Source organism: Pelophylax lessonae (genome assembly GCF_965119305.1).
Source record: "Pelophylax lessonae genome assembly, chromosome: 12".
NCBI lineage: Eukaryota > Metazoa > Chordata > Amphibia > Anura > Ranidae > Pelophylax > Pelophylax lessonae.
The window spans coordinates 100,886,906-100,911,082 of record NC_138779.1 but is presented as its reverse complement, the minus strand read 5'-3'; the positions used below and the strand labels follow the sequence as shown (position 1 = coordinate 100,911,082).

At 42.7% G+C, this 24,177-nt stretch overlaps 1 protein-coding gene across 1 annotated transcript in view; it reads left to right on the top strand.

Annotated features, from left to right (window-relative positions):
* Positions 1–24,177, top strand: part of HSD17B14 (hydroxysteroid 17-beta dehydrogenase 14) — a 110,816-nt gene that overhangs the window by 61,748 nt on the left and 24,891 nt on the right. The gene's annotated exons all lie outside the window — the stretch shown is intronic.

Here is a 24,177-nt window from a genome sequence, read left to right as displayed (position 1 = left end):
CTGTCCCTATTTGCGGACGATAGCGGTCGCTATGATTCGGCACACTTGAAGCTGAACAATAGGGAAATTTTGCTGACAAACGTATATGCCCCCAATGTACCCGATCAATCGTTTTATAGGGCCCTATCGACCCATCTGCTTAAATTCCCCCACGTCCCACACCTTATCGGCGGCGACTTTAACTTGCTTATGGACCCAATCTTGGATAGATCCACAGTGAAATCTAGGATCTCTCAAACTAATACCCCAACCCTGAACCCGTTAGTTAATATCGTAGACTCCCTCAACCTGACGGATGTGTGGCGTCTCCACCACCCCACCGACAGAGAGTACACTTTCTACTCCCACCCCCATAACGTGTTCACTAGAATAGACTACTTTTTCTCTTCCACTTCTGCCACGCATAGGATCGAAGACCCTGAAATACATGACATTGTCATTTCTGACCACGCCCCTATTTCACTCACACTAGATCCCCCAGATAAAAACGCAGACTTCCTTTTGTGGAGATTCCCAAGCTATTTACACAACAACTCAGACTTCCAGGCCTTTCTGGCCCGGGCCTGGACTGGGTACTCAGCAGACAATGTATCCCATATCTCTCAGCCAAATCTGTTTTGGGAGGCTGGTAAAGCCTTCCTTCGCGGAAGAATCATATCCTACGCCTCCGCCTATCGGAAAAATGCCTCAGCGAGTTATATCCGAGCTAGTGAGCGCCTTCGTTTGGCCCAACGTACATTGTTGTCCTCAGACTCCCCCCCCCACACAGGCAGGCGTGGGTCCTTGCTAAACAGGCCTTTGATTCATGGACTGACAAATTGGAATCTATTAAAAGAACGCATTTTACGGCCACTATGCACAAGTGTGGGAATAAGGCGGGCAAACTACTGGCGCGGCTGTGCAGGGCCCCCTACAAACCCACACATATAGGGCATGGTGGAGTCCACTCCCGCGGGAGTGCAGTCGATCATGTGCGACTTTTATACGTCCCTCTATTCCCCTGACCCTTTCGATGTTACTCAGGCAAATTTTTTTCTCAACAGCGTAGTCCTCCCCAAGATATCACCGACCCAGTTGGAGACCTTAAACGCCCCGGTGACACTTTCAGAAATACAAGATACCATAAAACATCTTGCCCCAAACAAAGCTCCCGGACCAGATGGCTTTACAGGAGAGTTCTACAAGAGTGCTCTGGAGACATTGGGACCTACCCTGCTGGAGGTCTATTCAGCCATCTGGTCCGGAGGCTCCTACCCCCCTACAGGTAATCAGGCCATAATCAAGCTCTTGGCGAAAAAAGGAAAAGATCCATTGGAACCTGGCTCATATAGGCTGATTTCACTTTTGAATTTGGATGTCAAAATCCTTTCAAAAATAATTGCGTCCAGGCTTGCCCTGATTATGCCTTCATTGATCCATCCGGCGCAATCCGGTTTTATCAAGGGCAGATCGGCTGCATCAAACTTACGCAAGGTCCTTTTGGCCCTGGACCATGCTAGGGTGTACTCGGAGAAAGATCTGGCGATCATCGCCTTGGACGCGGAGAAGGCCTTTGACAACGTGAATTTTGCATGGCTTTCCGAGGTTCTGGCCTCTTTCGGTTTCTCAGGGCCTTTTACGCACGTTGTCACAGCTATGTACGCCTCACCCGCAGCCAGGCTCTGGGTGGCCGGGTCTCTCACCGACGAATTTTGTCTTTTCAAGGGAATGAGACAGGGCTGTCCCCTGTCCCCGCTGCTCTTCAATTTGGCTCTGGAACCTCTATCCAGATACCTTTTGGAGACCGCGCCACTCCATGGCATCCTGATAGGTACCCATGAACTCCGTATATCGCTTTTTGCGGATGATGTCCTAATTTTCACTCTAAACCCCTCCTCAGACATGCACACCATTATCTCTATATTTGATAGGTTTAAACTCTGCTCTGGTCTGCGGATAAATTACTCAAAGAGCGAGATACTTCCCCTAGGTACCAGACACAGACCAACATGGGCCTCTTCTGCTCCCTTCACCCTGGCCACCTCCCACATTACGTACTTGGGTATTAAGATAGGCAAAATCCCATCTTCAATTTACTCCCTAAATTACCCTCCACTGTTTCAGAAACTCATACAGGAATTGGATAGTTGGATGGATCTGCCTCTCTCGCTCTTGGGTAGATGTCATTTGGTCAAAATGGTCAGCTTTGCCTGACTTTTATATCCACTACAAACGATTCCCCTGTTAATCAAGCATAAAGACACCACATTAATTAATAAGGCTATTTCCAGGTTTGTCTGGCGGGGCAAGCGACCACGCATCTCTTTCAGTAAACTTTGTCTTCCCAGGAGCGAGGGGGGTACTAGTCTGCCTGACGTTAGAATGTACAACCTTTCATGCCTTCTTAGGATATCTTTAGATTGGCTCTCGCTGTCTTCCTGCTACTCTAACTATGACCTAGAATCACAAATGTCTGCCCCCTTCTCGCTGGCGGCGTTGTTACACGCCAAATGGAAAAGTATGCCACCCAGGCTTCAACATAATGTACTTCTGAGAGACACGGTGATTGCCTGGAGAGAGACTAGAAAACGGTTAAAGCTTCCAATTTCCATATCTAAATACTTACCCATCAAGGGAAACCCAGCTTTCCTCCCAGGACTGCACTCACACACTTTTGACACCTGGCAACGTATGGGCCTGCTTAACTTCTCTGATCTCTGTGACCCTGTATCTGGCAAGCCACGGTCTATAACTGATATCTTGGAAACCTACCACTTACCGGCCTCACATACCTTCTCTGTTTTACAATGCTTCATTTTTCTTCAGTCAACGAACAGAGGCCCACACAATGGCTTTCTTGACCCTCTACTGGACCCTTTACTGATGGCGGGGAAATACTGTATTTCTGATATCTACAAACCTTTTCAAAAGCTCACATCTTTCCACCATGCTAGTTCCTCGGCGGCTAATTGGGCGAAAGACTTTCCTACTGAGGACATAGTGTCCAAATTATTTCAGGGATACAAAAGAACTAAAGAAATTTACACTTAACCCCTAATGAAACCTGGAGAGAAACACAGCTGAAAATCCTACATAGGGCTTATATTCCATTCACTTGCAACAAAGACGATCCTTCTACCAGCCTCTGTCCCTATTGCAAGGCCATCAGGCCGAACCTACACCATAGGTTCTGGTCGTGCTCTTTCATATCCACGTTTTGGGATCAAGTACTTTTATTCATTAAAAGGATCACTCTCCTTCAACTGCCCAAAGATCCCCTCCTACTAATATTTGGACATTGGGATAAACAGCTCCAGATTTGGTCCAGCCGCCCGCCACCATACCCTCGGGTATGGACTCTCACGTGTTTGCTGATAGCCCGCAGAGTAATACTGGCCAACTGGATAACGGCAGTGGCTCCTTCCGTATCTCAGGTTCACAAGGAACTGTTAACTCTTATGACCAAAGATCGACTTAACACGGACTTTCATCTTCCATCATCTGCTGATCGCTATTCTCACACTTGGCAGGACTTTATGGATTCACTACCCCAAGATGTTACCACAACGCAAGAAGATACGTTCTCATAACATCTCCCGGGGTAGAAATCGGGTGCAATGGGTTTGGAGTTAGCCCCCCCCCCCTTTCATAGTCTGCTTCCACTCACTTAGAGAGTTTGATAAATGAACAGGATCCATCCAACTAGGGTTCTAGTATGTTTGATAGTTATATCTTGTGTACTGCACCATGCCCCTACTCTAGAGTCAGCTACGAGCCCCTACTCTTGCTCGGCTTCTGACTCCCATAAAATGTAAAATGTGTTGTTCAATGTTTTACTTGCATTTTTCATGTACCGTACCATTGCTTTAATAAAGTTTTTCAAAAAAAAAAAAGATGCTCTAGGCCAGGGCTTCCCAAACTTTTTTGGGCCGAGACCCACTTCTGAATCCAGGTATTTTTCGGGACCCACTTGCTTGTAATTGAATATTGTAACGCGCTACAAAATTTGTTGGCGCTATATAAATGCAAATAATAATAATGCATGTTTTAACCACTTTACCGCTGCTCACTAGAGCTCTACTGCGGCAAAGTGGCTCGATAACGTCTGGCGACGTAGACCAACGTCGCCAGACATTCCCCTCTCTCGGCGGCGCGCGCGTGTCGCTGGAGGCTCGCTCCTGCTGTATTCAGTCCCAGCGGGAGTTGGGCCAGGGGAGGAGCGTCGGTTATCACCGCCGCTCTTCCCCGATCGTCGGGGAATCGAGTGTGGAGATCCGCCTGCTTTGTTTACACATCTCCTAAGTGACAGGCAGGGTCAGATTGCAGGGTTCAGCATAGCTGAACCTGCGATCTGTCCCTGTGTCACTCAGTCCCCTCCCCCCACACACGTTAGTAAGCACCAGGCATACATTAACCCCTTGATCACCAATAAAAATTAACCCCTTCCCTGCCAGTGTCATTTTTACAGTAACAGTGCATATTTATAGCACTGATTACTGTAGTAATGTCACTGGTACCCCCAAAAGTGTCAAAAATGTCAGTCAAGGGTCCGATCTGTCCGCCGCAATGTCGCAGTCCCGCAAAAAAATCGCAGATCGCCGACATTACTCGTTAAAATAAAAAACACCAAAAACGACTGAAATCTTTCCCTTAGTTAGTAAACGCAATAACTTTTGCGCAAACCAATCAAAATACGCTTATTGCGATTTTTTTTACCAAAAATATGTAGCAGAAAACAAATTGGCCTAAAATGATAAAAAAATTAGATTTTTACATTTTTTTGGGGGGGAATTTCGTATAAAAAAATGTGAAAAATATTGTTATTTTTTCAAAATTGTCGCTCTTTTTTTGTTTATAGCGCAAAAAGTAAAAATCGCACAGGTGATCAAATACCACCAAAAGAAAGCTCTGTTTGTGGGAAAAAAAGGACGTAAATTTTGTTTGGGTACGGCGTTGCATGACTGCGCAATTGTCAGTTAAATACGCACAGTGCCGAATCGCAAAAAGTGGCCCAGACGTAAGACAGCAAAATCCTCCGGAGGTATAGTGGTTAAAGGGATGGGGATGTTAAATTAAAAATATCAATTTACTACTTTTCAATTTATTATTGAATACACTTGCCAGATGTTTTAAGTGAGGGGTCAGAAAACTGTGGCATGTGTGGCATATAAGCGGAGTTGTAAGTAATCAGCACCCTCATAGACAGTATAAGGCAGGCAGAGGACAGAAATCAACCACCCTAGGACAGTGATTAGCAGGCTATATGGCATTCACCCTCCTTCCTCTCCCAACGGTCCACAGTGGTCACCACACCGCCGAGCCACCTGGTCCTCCTATGACACCAAGGGTGCCGTCTCTGCCCGCTATAGCTGAGAGAATCCCGCGGCCAGTCTAGTCACCACCGCTGCCACCAGCAGGACCGAGGAGCTGGCTCTGCACCCCATAAACATACCCTACATAACAGCCCACATACGTACTCACTGATGCAAGTATACTCCTCACGGGAAATGCATACCAGCCTCCGTAAACTGCGTGGGCGGGGTCCTGAATCCATCACAATTTGACTGCTTTGGCTCTCTGTAATTTGCGTGGGCTTGCACAGCACAATTTAAGCGGGCCCGCTGCTCTCAGTGATTTCCAGCTCAGCGCCAACCCACTCCAACGCAGCTTTGTAATTTGCGTGGGCTTGCACAGCACAATTAAAGGCGGGCCCGCTCTCAGTGATTTCCTGCTCAGCGCGACCCACTCCAATGCAGCTCGCGACCCACCAGTGGGTCCCGACCCACAGTTTGGGAACTGCTGCTCTAGGCTATAAAAAGATTCTAAAAGCCCCTATGTAATGGTTCTGGTGGCTGAGCCTGACGTGCAGAAGTAGCCTTGTGGGATCCGGTAAAACAGGAACACAGACGGGTCACACTGGTGGTAGACACGGGCTAGCCCAAGGAGTCTAAGTGACAGCAGGTCTTCACCAGAGCCTCTGATGGTGTGCATGGGTTTTGCTGCGTGCTGAACACCAGGTCACGGTCCTCAGGGTTGCCCCACCAGGAGGTGAACAAGTCCAGAACCGGAAGCAGATAAGCCGACAAGGATAAGGCAGGAGAGTGGTCACAGGAACCAGCCAAGATCAGGGTGGGCAGATCAGGAAGTCAACAGGAAACAGCAGGTTCAGGATCAGGAAGTACAGGTAAAGCTGCAGACAAGACAGCAAAGACACAGTGCTGCTGAGGTGTTTAAATAAGGCAGCCTGTGGCCAATTACAGCAATTAGTCTGCACTAGGTTAACCCTTAAGTGGCAGATTCATGACAGCACTTCAGTGTGCACAAGAAGCGTTCCCAACACCCTGAAACTGAGTTGCAGCACGGTGGCCAAGACCGTACAGCGGTTTAACAGAACAGGTTCCACTCAGAACAGGTTCCACTCAGAACAGGCCTCGCCATGGTCAACCAAAGAAGTTGATTGCACATGCTTAGCGTAATATTCAGAGGTTTTATTTGGGAAATAGACATATGAGTGCTGCCAACATTGCTGCAGAGGTTGAAGGGGTGAGGGGTCGGCCTGTCAGTGGTCAGACCATACGCCGCACACTGCATCAAATTGGTTTGCATCGATGTTGTCTCAGAAGGAATCCTCTTCTAAAGATGATGCACAAGAAAGCCCGCAAACAGTTTGCTGAAGAGAAGCAGACTAAGGACATGGATTACTGGAAACATGTCCTGTGGTCTGATGAGACCAAGGTAAACTTATTTGGTTCAGATGGTGTCAAGCGTGTGTGGTGGCAACCAGGTGAGGAGTACAAAGACAAGTGTGTCTTACCTACAGTCAAGCATGGTGGTGGGAGTGTCATGGTCTGGGGCTGCATAAGTGCTGCCGGCACTGGGGAGCTACAATTTAATGAGGGAACCATGAATGCTATCATGTACAGTAACACACTGAAGAGGAGCAAGATCCCCTCCCTTCGTAGACTATGCAGGGAAGTATACCAAAAAAGATAATGACCCCAAACACACCTCCAAGATGACCACTTGTTAAAGAAGCTGAGGGTAAAGTTGATGGACTGGCCAAACATGTCTCCAGACCTAAACCCTATTGAGCATCTGTGGGGCATCCTCAAAGGGAAGGTGGAGGAGTGCAAGATCTCTAACATCCACCAGCTGCCTGATGTCATCATGGAGGAGTAGAAGAGGACTCCAGTGGCAACTTGTGAAGCTCTGGTGAACTCCATGCCCAAGGGGGTTAAGGTAGTGCTGGAAAATAATGGTGGCCACACAAAATATTGACACTTTGGGCCCAATTTGGACATTGTCACTTAGGGGTGTACTCAGTTTTGTTGCCAGCGGTTTAGACATTAATGGCTGTGTGTTGAGTTATTTTTAGGGGACAGCAAATTTACTGTTATACAAGCTGTATACTCACTACTTTACATTGTAGCAAAGTGTAATTTCTTCAGTGTTGTCACATTAAAAAGGTATAATAAAATATTTACAAAAATGTGAGAGGTGTACTCACTTTTGTGAGATACTGTACATTTCTACGTACAGTCATGTGAACATTTACACAAAAATTTTAAATACATTAAATGACTTGACAAATGTTGTTTGAAAGTACTGTAATTCAACATTTTGTTTGGTTTTACCATTCAATTTTGGAATTAATGTACTTTCCCAAACGAAAACCACATACACTTAAAAATTTGTTTGAGAAAACATTTTCATTCTGCTCCTTTGAATCTTCTCATCACTGCAAATATTTATTTGACCCCATTAATGATTAGAAAATCATTGTACACGTTTCAACATACACATAGGCTTTTAGCAGAGTTAAGGAGCTGCTGCGGTTAAGTGAGCTTCAACCTCCCTCTCCTGAACGTGGAAGAATCGCTTTCAGGATAGGAACGTTTTGTCTGCCGGCTGCTGGAAAACGCAAAACCATGGCCAAATCGTGGTGCATTTTCCATGGTAGATATAGGTAGGGTGTATATAAATCCTTAGACCTTTATCTAGTAAATAAAAATTAGGTAATAAAATACACGACACTTGGTTTCCTTTTTTAATACTTTTTATTCTAACTTTGTAAAGACACTACAAAGTGAATGTTTTGGATCTGTTCATAAATGTTCTAATTCAGTTTTCAATTATCAATGATAAGATACAAAAGTTTAAATTCCTTTATTATAAGGAAAAGTTTAAATTCCTTTATAAGAAGGATATCATGTCATTGATACCTTGTACTGTATTGACTTGAACTATCTGTTATTTATGTACGGTATGTTTTTTTTTGTATTGTTTGCTCCTCAATAAAAAGAAAATTTGTTAAAAAAATAATAATAATAAACTGTAACTTTGCAGTACATGGCTATGAATAATTACCTCAAAAGCTTGGTTGTATGGAGGAATTCCAAAGAATGCAAATAGGTTGCGTAAATCTTGAATTATAGGAGAGGTATTAATGATTGGAGTCCCTTGGCGCTGTGTTGGATTCTCATAGGCATGTTTGGGTTCTAGGAATTTATAACTGTGTGCTGATTTGTAAATCATAACCCTACAATGTTAGAAGGGTTTCAAGTTTTGGTTAAATCACAACTAGCCTGTGCAAATTAGTTGAGGGTGCAATCTCTGACCTCTCTTGGTTGAGGTCTGAAATCCACAACTGTTCCTATTTTGGGGTCTAGTTGGTAAATTGGGTTTCATCCAGTCAAATCCTCCAGCCCCTGGAACAGAAAAAAATAATTTGGTAATTACTTTTCATTCCTTTCATTTTTAAATAGTGCTTAAAAAAAGCTTTTGCTTATTCTCTGTCTATCCTTTGTAATTCACTGAAAGAAACCTCTTCTATATTTTGTTTTTGTTTTTTTAATTATAGGCTGAGTTTGAAATATTCAAGATTGCACTTTAGAGTGAAACTCTGGTTTAAAGAAAAAAACACTTAGCAAAGAAAAAGATAAAGCAGCTTTGGCTGCAATGCTGACCTTCAATCCAGAGTTGTCACCTTTAGCAAATCCTTTCCGTCACTAAATGTCACCAGTAACCTTGTTGAATTATTCATCATTCAACCCACTTCGTCTGAGCCAAGACTGCCAAGGACTCACCCACTGTGGGTGTGTCATCATGCTGGCCTGGGCTCCTAGTACCAAATGGCACTCACATTTTTGAATGGTCAGAAGAACCTTGGAAAAAATGTATCTGTAGTTTTTTTGTTCTTTCTGAGGGGCTGGAGGTTTGTAAGAAACTGGAGTCCCATTTTAATATAAGGGAGGCTAAGTATGTTATTCCAGATGCCTTACAACCAAATATTAGAGAAACGCCTACTATTTATATTTTTCTTGGTGTGTGTGTCTTGATCATATTAGTTACTACAATAAGAAAAGAGATTTAAAACCATTTTGAACTTTCAGTTCAAATCGGTTGTTTACATTGCACGACCATAAAAATTGTGCATAGTCTTACAATTCTTTTCCATTACAAAGCAGTCTGAAGTATATTCATAAATTATATGTGCAGGGTTAAACATTCAATACACCAAAGCAAGAGTTAGGTATTACTGATATATGGTGTCTCCGATAACTTCAACTCAGACATAGGTAATAGGAGTTCAATTCAATAATTCTAAGTTAGAACATCTTTTGCTTCGACCAATTCACTCCTGTATGATCTCTAGCTATTATAACACACTCTTGGAGACTGAATCCCTCATCATTACCAAGATCCAGGAGAAATAGCGCAAAGACATCCCTGATATTTCGGAAAAAGAGTGGCAGAAACTCCAAAAGTATATTTTTTACACTTTCATCTGTCAGAGATAAACTTTTACAACTCTGATATTTTCATTAAATTTAATATACATCACTCCATCTGTTCCAAATGTATAAAAGAGATACACCCCTTTACCATAAATGTCCAAAGGATCAGAGTGACCCCCTCCCTATGATCTGGATCTGTGGCAAAGTTAGACCATTATGGTCCCAGATCACTGCTTTTATTTCCTTTAATTTTGACATTCCCAATATATCCAAATTGGTGTATATTGGGCATATTTAAAAAATTTAGATATTCCTACTTCTTAAAAAAAAAAAAACGTTTTTATGCTACTTTTGTTCTACAAAAGGAAATCTGTGGCTCTCCATTGGACGTATACCAACTCCTCAGGCTCAATTTGTGGAAAAATACTCATTACATAACTCTCCCTTTATATAACCTGACATACAAAGCAAGAGGATGTCCTTAAAATTTCAACATAATTTTGGGGTGGAATGGTTGACTATTACTGACGCCTGGGACACTTCTACTCCATAGCCATAACTCCTGAGCCCAGAAACTTCCTTAGACCTTTATCTAGTAAAAAAAATCATGTAATGTTAATAAAGCACGACACCTGGTTTCCTTTTTTTTTTACTTTTTATTCGAAGGGTCCTTTCACACGGGGCGGACTGTTTTTTGATCCGCCCCGGCACTTTTTTTTTTTACGGACACGGATGACACTTGTGTTATCTGGTCCGTATGTCCGTTTATCATCCCATCCGTTTGCTGATGATAAACGGAGATAATGCATGTCAATGGGATTGCGGATGTCAGCGGATGACACAGCTGACATCCATTTTTGCGTCCGTTCCGTTTTTTTTAAACGGAAGAAAAACAGGGTTCTTTTCCATTCCAAAAAACGGAACTGATCGGAAAGGAAGCAAATCGGATGTCAGCGGATGTCCATCCGCTGACATCCGCAATCCCATTGACATGCATTATGTCCGTTTTTATTTGCAGAAAAATGGGATGAAAAACGGACGTACAGACCGCCCGTGTGAAAGGACCCTAACTTTAAAAAAGACACCACAATATTTCTGTTCATAAATTGACTAATTTAGTTTTCAGTTATCAGAAATAAAATACAAAAGGTTACAAAGTTACATAGTTAGGGTCCTTTTACACGGGCGTTCCGTATGTCCATTTTTCCTCCCATCCGTTTGCGGTTGAAAAACAGACATAATGTATGTCTATGGGATTGCGGACGTTAGCAGATGACCATCCGCTGACATCTGTTTTGCGTCCATTCCGTTCCATTTTTTGAGATGGAAGAGAACCCTATTTTTCTTCCGTTTAAAAAACGGAATGGAAGCAAAAACAGATGTCAGCGGATGTCACCCACTAACGTCTGCAATCCCATAGACATACATTATGTCCGTTTTTCATCCACAAACGGATGGATGAAAAAATGACATACGGAACGGACCCTACAAAAGTGTCATCCGTGTCTGTTTAAAAAAAAAAAAAGTGCCTGAGCGGAAAAAAAAAAAAAAACGGACCGTGCCGTGTAAAATGACCCTTAGTCTTGCTAAAAAAAGACACAAGTCCATGTAGTTAAATCAATAGAGGAAAAAAAAATGATATACGTACACACACACACATATATATATATATATATATATATATATATATATATATATATATACACATACAGTATATACACCCATACATACATAGATATACATACATATATACACGATACTATACCCACAGTTGATCCAAAAGAAGGCAACCCCAGCCCCCCACCCAAGAAAACATGATCCAATTTGTTCCAGCAGGGGAAAAATTATTTTCTGATACCACAAGAGGCAATCGGATATTCCCTTGATCAACTTTACCTATAAATTTTAGTATCCAATTATTTTGTGTGTATCTAGGAAATAGTTCAAGCCTTTCTTAAAACTATCTACTGAGCTGCCCAGAACCAGCTCTTGAGGGAGTCTATTCCACATTTTCACAGCTCTTACTGTGAAGAAGCCTTTGCGTATTTGGTAATCAAATATCTTTTCCTTTAGATGTAAAGAGTGCCCACTTGTCCTCTATAGTCCTTAAAGTGAATAACTCAACTCTAATTCACTATATGGGCCCCTTATGTATTTATACATGTTAACCATATCCCCCTTAATCTCCTCTTCTTAAGAGAGAATAAATTCAGTTTCTCTAATCTTTCCTCATAGCTGAGCTCCTCCATGCCTCTTATCAGTTTGGTTGACCTTCTCTTCACTCTCTCTAGTTCCCTGATATCCTTTTTTATGAACTGGTGCCAAAAACTGAACTGCATATTCCAGATGAGGTCTTACTAATGACTTGTACAGGGGCAAAATGATATCTCTCTCTCTGCAGTCCATGCCTCTCCTAAAGGTTAAATCCCTTTATTAGAAGGATATCTTGTCATCAATACCTTGGACTGTATTGACTTGAGCTATCTGTTAATCATGTACGGTATGTTTTATATTGTTGTTTGCTCCTCAATAAAAAGAAAATCAGTAAAAAAAAAAATAATAAACTGTAACTCCGAAGTACATGGTTATAAATAATTACCTCAAAAGCTTGGTTATATGGAGGGATTCCAAGAAATTCAAATAGGTTGTGTAACACTTGGATTATGGGAGAGGTGTTAATGATTGGAGTCCCTTGGCGCTGATATGGATTTTCATGTTTGGGTTCTAGGTATTTATAACTGTGTGCTGATTTGTAAATCATAACTCTACACTGTTAGAAGGGTTTAAAGCTTTGGTTGCATCACAACTAGCCTGTGCAAATTAGTTGAGGGTGCAATGTCTGATTTCTCTGTTTTGAGGTCTGAAATTCAACAGCTGTTCCTATTTTGGGGTCCGGTTGTTGATTTGGGTTTCATCCAGTCAAATCCTCCAGCCCCTGGAATGGAAAAAATTAATTTGGTAATTACTTTTTATTACCGTACTTTAGTTTTTTAAATAGCTCCTTTGTTTCTATGTATCTCTATCCTTTTGTAATCCACTGAAAGGGATTAGGCTGAGTTTGAAATTACCAGGATTGACCTTTAAAGTGGATCTTTAGTTAACTTTTTCGTTTATTACTCTGTCAGAATGCCAGTCTGCCTATGCAAACAAGGAAGACTATTATTCTGTCAGTACAAAAGGCTTGGATCCGGTGTTCCTGTGAAGCATAAACACAGATCCATGTCTCTCCCTAGTAAAAGAACCCCCCCCCCCCCACTACACTGAAGCATTAGCTAGGCACACAGTTACCCCTTTAATCACCCTGTGACGGTACTCGCCGTCACTGGGAGTGAAAGACAGATACTTAGGGGACACTGAGAAAATGGTTTGGATAACTTCAAATGGGAGAGTAATATTTATCGACAATATCTCTCAAGAAATATGAAAATTGAATCCCACTAAACACTGTGAGACTATAGCCTGTTGCCATGACGTCTGTGACTCCTAAATAATCATAGCAATATGTAGATGTGTGTTCCATGTACTTCAATGTAGGAGACGGACAGACTGTCATTGGCAGTCTTGTCCTATTGTCTGTCTATTGAGGTGGGATGTGTATTGTGTTAAGTCTGTCTGTTTCATTGTTAAATGTTAATAACATCACATTGTTTCTGTCCAGGCTAGATAATTAGTTCAGTTTATTTCTAGTGCTGTATACAATTTTAGCTGCATATGATAATGTAATCAGGCAGAGCAGAGGGATTGTGTACACTGTATGGGAGTGACTGAGTATAAAACTCTGTTTTTATTGGATTGTGAATTTCATGTCCTGTCCTCCACAAGGTCCACTTGGGCGGTAACCTTGTGTGGGAATACTGTATAAAAGAGCAGCTGTACCATTAAACCTTCAGTTCTACTTTACCCTCAATCTAGAGTCCTGTCTCTTATTGGAGGAATCTGCTACAAGGGATTGCTATGCTCTTCACACTCCCTTGAATAATCACTAAGCTCTTGTAGGAGCTTGTTCCTGTTCCTGCTTCACCCTCTGGAGAAATAGAGGTTCACCCGCTGGAACCTGGAGCCTTGTAATAGGTCCAGTGTGGGTAGGAGATGGGGAGACCCCAACCAAGCTGCGGCGATTCGTGGGGTCTGCGGGGGTTATGGTGTCTGGTGGAGTGCTTGGAGCCCTCGGGAAGCACTAGGAGCATCTGTCAACGGAGGTACCCAGTCGGGGTGCCAGTTGATCCGTTACATTAATGTTCCAGCTCCAGGTTCCAGTGGGTGAACCTCTCTTTCCCCAGAGGATGAAGCAGGAACAGGAACAAGCTCTTACAAGAGCTTAGTGATTATTCAAGGGAGTATGAAGTGCATAGCAATCCCTTGTAGCAGATTCTCCCACTAAGAGACATGCCTTAGAGATGTGGCCGGAGCCGCGAGAAGTCACTCCCGTGCATGCGCGCAGGATTTTAACTTTCCGGCAACTTCCCGGCAAGGAGCTCTGAAGGTCGCTAGCATCAGCGGCTGCATGCACTGCAAATATCTCCTAAACCGTGCAGGTTTAGGAGATATTAATTGTACCTACAGGTAAGCCTTATTATAGGCTTAGTTGTAGGTAAAAGTCACAAAAATCGGTATACTACCACTTTAACACAATACACATCCCACCTCAATAGACAGAGAATAGGACAAGACTGCCAATGACAGTCTGTCCATCTCCTAAATTGAAGTACATGGAATACACATCTACGTATTGCTATGATCAATTAGAAGTCACAGACGTCATGGCAACAGGCTATAGGTCTCACAGTGTAAAGTGGGATTAAATCTTCATATTTCTTGTGAGATTTTGTTGATAAATATTACTCTCCCATTTGAAGTTATCCAAACCATTTTCTCAGCGTCCCATAAGTATCTGTCCTTCACACCCAATGACAGTGAGTATCGTCCCACGCCCCTGATGTTAACCTCTTCCCTGCCACTGTCAGTACAGTGACACTGCATATTTTTTAGCACTGATCATTGTAATAATGTCACTGGTCCCCAAAAAAGTGTCAGGTGTCCGATTTGTCTGCCGCAATATCGCAGTCCCGCTATAAGTCACTGATCGCTGCCACTAGTAAAAAAAAATAATTATATATATATATATATATATATATATATATATATGTATATATATATATATATATATATATTAATTAAAATATCCTATAGTTTTTAGAAGCTATAACTTTTGCGCAACCAAATCAATATATGCTTATTGGGATTTTTTTACCAAAAATATGTAGCAGAATACATATTGGCCTAAATTTATGAAGAATTTTTTATTGCATATGGTGTAGAGCAGAAAGTCAAAAATATTGTTTTTTTTTTCAACATTGTCGATCGTTCTTTGTTTATAGCGCAAAAAATTAAAACCGCAGAGCTGATCAAATGCCACCAAAAGAAAGCTTTACTTGTGGGACAAAAAGGACATAACTTTTATTTGGGTATAGCGCTGCATGACCGCACAACTGTCAATTAAAGTAACACAGTGCCGTATCACAAAAAATGGCCTGGTCATGAAGTGAGGGTAAACCTTCCAGAGCTTTGACTGCAGTGTGCACCTTCAATCCAGAGTTGTCACCTTCAGCAATTATTTTCCATCATGTCACCAGTAACCTTGTTGAATCACAACCACCATCATTCAACCTACTTCTTCTGAGCCAAGACTGCCATAGACCCACCCACTGTGGGTGTGTCATCATGCTGGCCTGGGCTCCTAGTACCAAGTGGCACTCACATTTCCAAATGGAAATAACTGGCCAGAAGAAAATTGAAAAAAAAAATGTATCTGTAGTTTTTTTGTCCTTTCTGAAAAAAAAAATGCTTGCTATGGGGGCACCCGAACTGAGTAAGAGCTCTGTGTCCATTCAGCCCGGCCTGCCTCTTTCTCTCCTCATTGCTTGACTAACTTTGATTGACAGCAGCGGGAGCCAATGGCGCTGCTGTGTCTCAGCCTATCACGAGGGAGAGTCCCATGGCGGCCGAAGCATTTGTGGACATTGCTGGATAGAGAGGGGGCTCAGGTAAGTAATAGGGAGATGAGGGGGGCTGCTACACATAGAAGTTTATTTTTAACTTACTGCAAAGAATTCATTAAGATATAAAACCTTCTGACTTTACAAACCCTTTAAAGCAGGCATGTCCAACCTGCGGCCCGGAACCTCAGGCAATGCGGCCCACTGCCCCCTGACAATTTTTTTTTTGCTGGGGAGGAAGGAAGTCAGATCGGGGCTGCGGCCACAGCAGCTGCCAACTAATGGTAGGCAGAGGCTGCCTCAGAGGGGAGGGGAGCATGTGCTTCTGAGTGTTTGACTCCTACCACCATGACCACTTTAAATCACTGAAGTGGTCATGGTGGTTAGAGTGTTCCTTTATTATTGCTCAGAAGAAGCAAACCTCTGTATACTGATTCCATTTCATCATCCTCTAGTTGTGTTAAATTAGTGCGGGGGGGGGGCGTGGCGGCGTGGGAAGGGCGCAGCGGCATTTTATTACTTATATACCTTAACTATAGTATATATTTTATATGCGGCCTGAGAAAATTTCTCTACACTCAATGTGGCCCAGAGAAGCCAAAAGGTTGGACACCCATGCTTTTAAGCAACACAGTGCCGTATCGCAAAAAAAATGGCCTGGTCAGGAAGGGGGTAAAACCTTTCCGGAGCTGAAGTGGTTAAAAGAAAAGAAGAAAAAAACAAGACATTGCAATCACTTTAAAGCCAAATTGAACTTTCAGTTTAAATCAGCTGTTTAAATTGCACGTCCATTAAAATTGAGCAAAATCTTTTCATTAGAAAACATTTCTTTTTCATTAGAAAACAGCCAAAGCTTCAGTGGAAAAACCTGTCCCCTGCCAGCAGTTGCTCAGAAGGACCCCTGCTCTTTGTACAGGGCTGCTGATAAGGCAGTAGAACTTGTCCTACTGTACTGGGCCCAGGCCTCATCAGCTAAACCGGGGGGCAGCTTTCTTCTTCATTTCTGCCTAAATAAATTCATTTTACTAGACCACAACCCTGCTTCTACTTGCTTACCAGAGCTTAATTTACATTTTCCTATGCCCTATTACTTCAACAGAGGGGCCCAGGAGGTGGGAGTAGAGGAGGGAATTTTTTTCATTTTCTGGGCGTAGGCGGATAAAGTCAGTGCCGCTGTTTCACTGCACCTCAGGGGTGAGGGGGTGTAACGCTCCTGCGTTTTTATATGGTGTGGATTTTCAGCTGCAGAAATAGTTCCACGTCAGTAGTCATGTAAGAGATATGCTGAGATACCATTCCCAACCTCAATGACTCATCATGTGTGGAAGGTCTTATTTCAGCCAGTAAATACACACAATTAGCAAAGTGGTTCCTAGAGTGACTTTATATATGTGGTAACACAATGATGAAGGTTGAGGGATAGGTTGAGTGGAGGTGGTAGGTGATAGACACTTGAAGGTGAGACAGTAGCAGATGGATGCAGGAAGGTTTAGCAATGTTGTATGATAGCAGATGATAGAATAGCAGGTGGACATACAAAAGAGATCAACCCAGTGCAGAAAAGTATCAGTAGTCTCAAGAGCTAGCAGTCTAGTTTATGCAGATGTGATAAACAGTCTCTACTATGCAGAGCTAGATAGTGTAAGCTTAGTATAAGTTTATAGAGAATTCCCCTGCGGGGTACTTAGCACTATTAGCGATACAGCCGAAGGTTGGTTCAGGAGAGGCGGATGATCCAGTAGCGGGATACAGGGATCAGCGCAGCGAGGTTCCGTCAGCGAAGTAAGCTTGCAAGCATGGAAGCTTCAAGCAAGGTTAGCATCCAGATAAGGGTGTTTGAACGAACACATGTGAGTGAGAACCGACGCCTTAAATAGCCATCTAGTCCGGTGCTGAGTGATGACAGCTCCAGTCTTAAAGGTGTATGCGCACCTTTCCAAAAGTAAATGGTAGGGCGCATACACTTGTGGAAAGTGTAATTTAGGGTACCAAAGGTACCGGAACATTACAATACCCCCCCCCCCTTAAGGCCTGCTCCTGAAGGCCTCTGGAGCTGGTTTGTCTGGGTATCTCGCATGAAAATTGCGGATTAATCTAGGGGCATGTATGTCAGAGGTGTTTAGCCAGGTGTTGTCTTGGGGCCCATAGTTCTTCCATCTAACCAAGTACTGAAGTCTTCTTCTGTAGATACGAGAATCCAGAATCTCTTTTATCTCGTATTCTTCTCCACCTTCAACTTGTACAGGAGGGGGAGGTGGAATATTAGGCCTTATTCCTTGGTCCGGAACATGGGGTTTTAGTAGCGACACATGGAAAATGGGATGGATTTTTAGGTCCATTGGCAATGTAAGCTGCACTGCAGCTTTTCCAATAAGTTTCTTGATTGGGAAAGGTCCCAAGAACAGAGGTCCAAGCTTTTTGCTAGGGATCTTCAGTCTCAAGTTTTTTGTTGAGAGCCAAACGAGGTCCCCTATAGTATACTGTGGAGAAGGTCTTCTACGAAGATCATAGTACTTCTTTTGTTGACTGTGAGAGTGTGCAATGGTAGTATTTAGTAAACCCAGAGAATCCTTTATTTGGGAAAGATAGTCCGAGGCTACTGGGTTATTTGAAGGAAGGATGCGTGGAGGGAGAATAGAGGGATGGAACCCATAGTTCAAGTAGAACGGACTCTGCTTGGTTGTACTGTGAGTTGCGTTGTTGTAGGCAAATTCTGCCAGGGGGAGAAGATCCAACCAATCATCCTGTTGGTAAGAAGTGTAACAACGGAAATACTGCTCGATGCATTGGTTGACTCTTTCAGTCTGTCCGTTGGTCTGCGGATGGTAAGGAGAAGTGAGCTTCCGCTCAATCCGTAGTATGTGACATAGTTCTTGCCAGAATTTAGAAATAAATTGGGATCTACGGTCAGACAAAAGAGTTTTTGGGATACCATGTAATCTGAAGACATGTTTCATCAGGAGTTCTGCCGTTTGTTTGGACGAAGGTAGTCTGCGAATAGCAATGAAATGTGCCATCTTTGTCAGATGGTCCACTGACACCAAGATGGTATTAAATCCTTTGGAAGGAGGCAATTCTACGATGAAGTCCAATGACAGAACCTCCCATGGAGTTTGGGGTATTGGTAGACTGCATAGTAGACCGGATGGTCTCGTAGTGTCAATTTTGGACCTGGCACAGACATTGCATGAAGAGACAAATTTTTGTATAGATGTTTTCATGTCAGGCCACCAGAATTGCCGAGAAATCAAATTGAAAGTCTTTGTCATACCCATATGTCCTGCCATAGGCACATCATGCGATAATTCCAAGATCTTGGTGCGTAGGGTAGGTGGTATGTAAAGTTTGTCGTTGTAGTAGAGGAAGCCTTCTGCATCGGTATTTAGTTGTGGTGGGGGTAAATCCAACCTTATACCACGCAGAACCTCTTCCTTCAAGGAACGGACAACTCCAATAATGCGTTTGTGAGGTATTATAGGAACGGAAGGAATTTCAAAGTAGTTTTCTTCAGTTAGTCGTGATAGTGCATCCGCCTTTTTGTTCTTATCTGCAGGTGTGTAGGTCACTAGGAAGTTAAACCTTAGAAAGAATAGTGACCATCGTACCTGTCGGTGCGAGAGAGTTTTGCTAGTCTGAAGATATTGGAGGTTTTTATGGTCCGTGTATATAATTATTGGTAATTGGGTGCCTTCGAGTAAATGTCGCCAATTCTCCAGAGCCAATTTTATAGCAAGCAGTTCCTTCTCACCCACGGGGTAATTTATCTCGGGACTGCTCAGGGATTTAGAAAAAAAGGCGACTGGATGAAGTGGTGAAGTGGGGGTAGGTCGTTGGGAGAGTATTGCTCCTACTGCCAGGTTTGGCGCATCTACCTCCAGAATGTATTGGAGGGATGGGTCTGGATGGCGTAATATGGGAGCGGAAGTAAACCTTGTCTTTAACAGGTGAAAAGCCTTATTTGCTTCTTCTGACCATTTAAATGGTATTTTTATGCTAGTGAGCTGTGTGAGGGGTCTCACAATAGCAGAAAAGTTTTTTATGAACTTCCTGTAGAAATTTGAAAATCCCAGGAATCGCTGTAGCGCCTTGCGTGTAGTTGGTGTAGGCCAATCCTGAATGCAGGATATTTTACTCATGTCCATCTCGATTCCTGTTTTGGATATGATGTAGCCTAGAAAGAGTACCTCATCTTTATGGAACAAGCATTTCTTCAGCTTCACATAAAGATTATGTGCAAGCAATCTCGATAATACAAGTCTTACATGTCTTATGTGTTCAGACAGGGTCCGTGAATATATAAGTATATCGTCCAGATATACCACAACACAGACATCTAGTAAGTCTTTAAAAATATCGTTTATAAATCGTTGGAAAACTGCAGGGGCATTGCATAGGCCGAATGGCATCACAAGATATTTGAACAATCCGTATCTAGTTCTGAACGTAGTCTTCCACTCGTGTCCATCACGGATTCGAATGAGATTGTATGCTCAAACAAAAAACAAAAAAGAGTCCTGCTGCTGTGGAAGAAGTGGAAGGTCTAATAAAACCTTTTTCCAAGTTCTCATCCAAATAGGTTTTGAGATGGGCAAGTTCATCCTGTGAAAGAGGATAAACATGACCGAACGGCAATTTGCTATTTGGGAGTAGATCAATGCTACAATCATAGTCTTGATGAGGAGGTAATGCTTGAGCATTTTTCTCAAGAAAAACCTCAGAAAGATCCTGATAACATAGTGGTGCAATCTCATCTGTCACCACAGACAGAATCTTCCCGGAAAACGGGAGGTTACACGTTTCCTCGCAATAACAAGAAGGGAAGGTCAAGGACCGTTTCTTCCAATCTATGGTTGGTTGGTGTGTGTGCAACCAAGGAAGTCCCAACACAATGGGAAAGTGGGGTGATGGTATTAAATTGAAGGTAGAAGTCTCCCTATGAGACTCGTTAATAGTGACTAGAAGTGCTTGTGTCTGATCGGTGATCGGACCAGAGGATAACGGAACACCGGTAATAAGACTTACTGAAACAGGTTTGAGTTTAGAAATAATAGGAATTTTATTTAAAGCAGCAAAACATATATCCATATAATTTCCACAAGATCCTGTGTCAATCATGGCCTTAGTAGTAATCCTGTTCTGGTCCCACTGTAATGTCAACAAAACAGAAATGTAGGGGTTAGTGAATGAAGTTGTCAATCCTCCTAGGGAGACATGTGAACACTCACCCTTCTTTTTGTTGACTAGGGGGCAGACGTTTATCTTGTGATCCGGGGATGCACAGTACAAGCAGAGATTTTCATATCGTCTTTTGGCTTTTTCCATAGTTGATAGCGGTGGGCGTATGGTTCCTACCTCCATAGGAACGGCCAGACTCCGAGAGGAAACGGATAATGGCATTCCCATCTTTTCAGCCTTTCTTTCTCGTAGTCTTCTATCTATGGTAATACTGAGTTGTATTAATGCATCCAGGGTTTTTGGCAGATCCGCTCGGGCGAGCTCGTCCTTAACGGCTTCTGATAGGCCAAGCCTAAATTGGGTTTTCAGAGATGCATCATTCCATTCGGAATCAAGGGTCCATCTCTTGAACTCTGCGACAAAGTCTTCTACAGGCCTGCTTCCTTGTTTCAAGGATCTTAACTGAAGATCAGCAGTACTCTGCCTATTGGGGTCATCATATAGGCTAGTGAGCTCTGCCAGGAACAAGGCATAGGAGTTGAGAAGCTGGTCGTTTTTCTCAAAAAGAGAATCTGCCCAGGCTCGAGGATCGCCTGTTAGGTAAGAAATAATAGTACAAACCTTAATGTGATCAGTAAGGTAGGTACGAGGTTTTAGCAAAAAAAGTAACTCACATGCGTTTTTAAATTCGCGAAATTTTTTGCGATCGCCTGTAAATACCAAAGGGGGATTTATCTTGGGTTCAGGGGACTGAGCAGAGGTAAGTTGTGTCAGTCTAATTACCTGCTGCGACAGAGCCTGATTGTCTTCTTTTAATTCAGCAAGTGCGTGTATTAACGCAGTTACTTGCTGTTTTAATTGTGTCACCTGAGTGGTTATTTCTGCTGAATCCATTTTTAGGTTCGTTCAATCTGTAACGCTCCTGCGTTTCTTATATGGTGTGGATTTTCAGCTGCAGAAATAGTTCCACGTCAGTAGTCATGTAAGAGATATGCTGAGATACCATTCCCAACCTCAATGACTCATCATGTGTGGAAGGTCTTATTTCAGCCAGTAAATACACACAATTAGCAAGCTGGTTCCTAGAGTGACTTTATATATGTGGTAACACAATGATGAAGGTTGAGGGATAGGTTGAGTGGAGGTGGTAGGTGATAGACACTTGAAGGTGAGACAGTAGCAGATGGATGCAGGAAGGTTTAGCAATGTTGTATGATAGCAGATGATAGAATAGCAGGTGGACATACAAAAGAGATCAACCCAGTGCAGAAAAGTAGCAGTAGTCTCAAGAGCTAGCAATCTAGTTTATGCAGATGTGATAAACAGTCTCTACTATGCAGAGCTAGATAGTGTAAGCTTAGTATAAGTTTATAGAGAATTCCCCTGCGGGGTACTTAGCACTATTAGCGATACAGCCGAAGGGTGGTTCAGGAGAGGCGGATGATCCAGTAGCGGGATACAGGGATCAGCGCAGCGAGGTTCCGTCAGCAAAGTAAGCTTGCAAGCATGGAAGCTTCAAGCAAGGTTAGCATCCAGATAAGGGTGTTTGAACGAACACATGTGAGTGAGAACCGACGCCTTAAATAGCCATCTAGTCCGGCGCTGAGTGATGACAGCTCCAGTCTTAAAGGTGTATGCGCACCTTTCCAAAAGTAAATGGTAGGGCGCATACACTTGTGGAAAGTGTAATTTAGGGTACCAAAGGTACCCGAACATTACAGGGGGTCCCGCTAGGAAAAACGTAGGGGGCCCAATAATTTCTAACTGCAGCCCTGTCTGTGTATGGAAGCACTGGTCTCCCTGCAGAGCAGGGCCGCTGATAGGGGGGGACCACCAGTCCTCCTGTAGGGGGCCCAGGCACACAGGGGGGCCCCAACAACACGGGCAATCGGTGCAGTCCGGCAGAGGGGCAATTACAGAAGGAAGTCCTGTGCGGCTCTCTGCACCGGCTGAAAGCCATTTTCTCCCCCTCCTGCCAGCTTTCAGCTGCTGCAGGGAGAGACACAGACATAGGGCATCGTTCCTGTAATTAATTTTTCCAACACCAATCACCCTCCATGTTCTGCTTGCTTTTGATTCCCCCCCACCCCATGTGCCCCCCTTTTACTGTGCCAATCCTTCTCCGGCAACGCTGCAGGCTTCGCTGTCCTGTAAAAAAATAACAAATTGTAAAAATAAAGAAATCTATAAACATTATGATGAATCATTTTAAAAAATTGTTAAATAAAATAATTGTAAATTTTTTTTAACATTTTCAAAAAAAATTATAATTTTTTTTTAAATGTAAAAAACAATTAAAAAGGACTAATTCACACAGGTTCTCTGTTCTGCTTGTATCCTCTAATAATGATTTTAGTGTATTTTTTGTGAAAATAATGTCTTGATATATTCGGGTAGGCTGTCCAGGGCCCTGTGATTTCTAACAGCAGACCTGCTGCAGAGGTCCAGCATACCCCCGTGATCTATAGTTCTGCAAAGCCTTGATCAGAATGAAAAATATTTTACATATAAGTATATAAAGAAAATGTGTACAAAATAAGTATACATTTTCTAAAATGCTAAATCATCCAGTGTGCAGAGATCTCACAGCACCAAGATCCCGATACTAAAACAAAGAGCTACGGAAAATTCTTCAGTACACATAACTAATAGCAGAATTCTGAAGGTTTGGAGAAGGGTGCGGCTGTGTACAATTGCAAAGAACAAATGGGTGTAACTGGGATAATAGGAATATCATTTACTGTTGTCCAGTGCCCAAGATAAGCAAACAAGATTTAACAGTAAAATAGATGATATATTTGCGATAACAAAAGTTCCCCTCATTATAGAAGAACTATTAGTTTATACGAGAGAACAAGGAAAGGCCAAAGTTGACCCTCCTGTAACTCGCTGAGCAATAGGTCTTTGAAGGATGTGAAGTTGTCACAAAATGGTGAACACCATAACTTAAGCTGGCCATACACTATACGAAAAATCAGCTGAAATCCGGTCATTTGTACAGTTCTTTGGTTTTTCGGCCAGTTAATGGGCACGAATCGGTTGTGACGTTTTTGAGCCGAAAAAACGAAGGACAAGTTTGGAAATTTTCTGCCGAATGAACGATAAATTGAAAAGTTAATGTGTTTCTCGTTCAAACTGTTTGCTCTAGGTATATGTGAAAAAATGAACAAAAAACTAATTCATTTATGTCCATTGAACAATTTATCGGTCATTACATGATGGCACGATCGTCTGCTCTCACGACCGAGTGTTTGTTTTTTCGAAAATGAGTTTGAACAATTTTTCGTATA